The sequence below is a fragment of the Zonotrichia albicollis genome, chromosome 6 (genome assembly GCF_047830755.1).
Source record: "Zonotrichia albicollis isolate bZonAlb1 chromosome 6, bZonAlb1.hap1, whole genome shotgun sequence".
Lineage (NCBI taxonomy): Eukaryota > Metazoa > Chordata > Aves > Passeriformes > Passerellidae > Zonotrichia > Zonotrichia albicollis.
The window spans coordinates 43,161,603-43,163,882 of record NC_133824.1 but is presented as its reverse complement, the minus strand read 5'-3'; positions in this window follow the sequence as shown (position 1 = coordinate 43,163,882).

Sequence of the window (2,280 nt, the reverse complement as noted above, 5' to 3'; positions counted from 1 at the left end):
ATAGCTCCCAGATAGCAAATAGAAACACACAAAAACCTCAGTCTTTCAAAAAAAAGCCAATCCTCAGGTAAGACTGAAGAAAACCTTAAGAAAACCTGCACCAAACTTAACCACACACCTAAAACCCATCAGTTTAGTGATGGAAATGCGCCAGCATCAATTCAGACCTGCTTCTGAGAGGTGGCACCAGTAGGAACAAGAAAGATAAAGACTTCACAGTTTGGGAATCAGGACTTCAGCGGTCAACACAAAAATCCAAAGGTTGATTTTCCCACTGCATCCTTTCTATCACAGCTTGCTAGACTGGGATTCACATTGTAGCCTGTTCCTGGAAGTAGTTCAAAGGGGTATTTAGGAGCCCTGTGTTTGTGCATTAGTCACTACATTAAGTCCACTTCTCCTATGAAATTCCATAGGAAAAAACTTCCGTATCCTCACACAATTTCACTCTAACCTTGGAATCCTCATCCCAGCTGGTGGTACTGTCCCTGTTGTTTAGTGCTGGACATCTATGCATATATTTCAGCCACAGCTCTCAGAAAAAGTAGTAAAAACTTCTATATTTCCAAAGCGCTGTCTAGTTTAGACATCTTAGTTTGAAAACGAGTCGTATTTTTAGTATCCATGTTTTAATTAAAAGTATTTTCTTATTGAACATTCTAATTGGAGCAGCAAATTAAAATAAGCAGTGTTTGCTTTCTAAAGTGTTCCACTGATCACTTCCGGGTACGATAAAGGCTGAGATGTTACGTTTTCATTCTAGGAACTCAAGAAGGAGAACTTGCAATAAAACTTCAAGTGCATTTAATATTAGATTGAGTAGAGAAGGAAAACTCATTAGATGCATGTTCTTAACTGAATTCAGAGCACTACTACTACAGCATACCCAATTCAGAAGAGTCACAACTCAGTCTTAAAATGTCAGTACACTAACAAAGCAAAGTCCACAGGACCGCTGTCTTATTAGCTATGACTGTAGATGTGATGTTTTAACCTGTCTTTTTAATCATATCCATTTTACACCATGCCCTGCTCATAGTAATATGACTCAGTGAAGAGTCTCACTGTTTTTTTAATTTGGCATCCAGAGGAGCTTGCACAAATCTTTGGTCATTCTGAATGTTAAGGAAGCATGCTGTAAAAAGATCAATATAATAGCATTACTTGAAGCACACTACTTTTCCTATTTGAAACATCACCAGTTGTTCTCTATCCATTCCTGAAATGACAGATTCAAAACCAGAAAGTATCTTATTAAATTCTGTTGAAATAAAGCATAAGTATTAACTTATCAATTATCTCTCTCCATTGTTTACCATAAATGCAGAAATTTTTTTTACCAGATTTTACACCAATACCAGAAAAAAAATTTGAAAGTTAATCTTGTTCAGTGTACATTCTGAATATAAATTTTTTTCTTTGGTGTGTTGTTTGACAATATCCTTTTCTTTTAATCTTTTCTAGTGTCCAAGATGAGGCTTTGGGAAATGTAGCAAATTTCAGCAAGCTGCTCTTTACACATCCCATGGAAATCTGCAGCTTCTGCAAGAATATAAATGGCATTGCCACCCATTAGCCCAGGACTAATAGAGAGTTAGAGGTTATTCTGAACACCTTTTTTCTGAAAATAGGCCCAAGTGTTATTTAGAAGCCCTATCAGCTATGAAAATGAAGAGCAAACACAACACTAAATCAGCTCAGATCTAAGGCAGAACTAGACCAAGAAACATTTACAAGTATTTCTTGGTTTGCTTCAACCTAATCTCTCCCTCATTAAAACCAAACAAACAAACAACTCCAAACTACAAACAAAAACATCCAAACACACACACACACAAATCCAATACAACATCTGGTATATTTTACCAAACCTTTCCTCACAGCAGTAACACAGGAGTCACAAGCAGGGACAAGAAGACAAGTACCCAGCATCACTGAACATCATCTAACCGTGATAATTGCCTGGATGCAGCAGAACAGGGGAAGGAAGGGAGCTGGGAAAGTGAGAAGCAAGGGCTGATGACAACAGGAGCTTGGTTAGGAGCTCATGTAAATTCAAGATTTTTGAGATATTTCCTCTCCCACAGGTACTTCCCTTCCTTTTCAAGGGAAAAGCTGCAGTACCACAGAATCCACCATGTGGTGTCTGTTAGCAAATGTTGACTTTTTCATGGCAACTGGTGTAGGTACATCTAGATTGTGTATTTAAACATCACAGTTTTGTTTTCATTTCTTGCAAGAAGCATTTGACTGAGGTTAATGTTTTATATCAACAGAGTA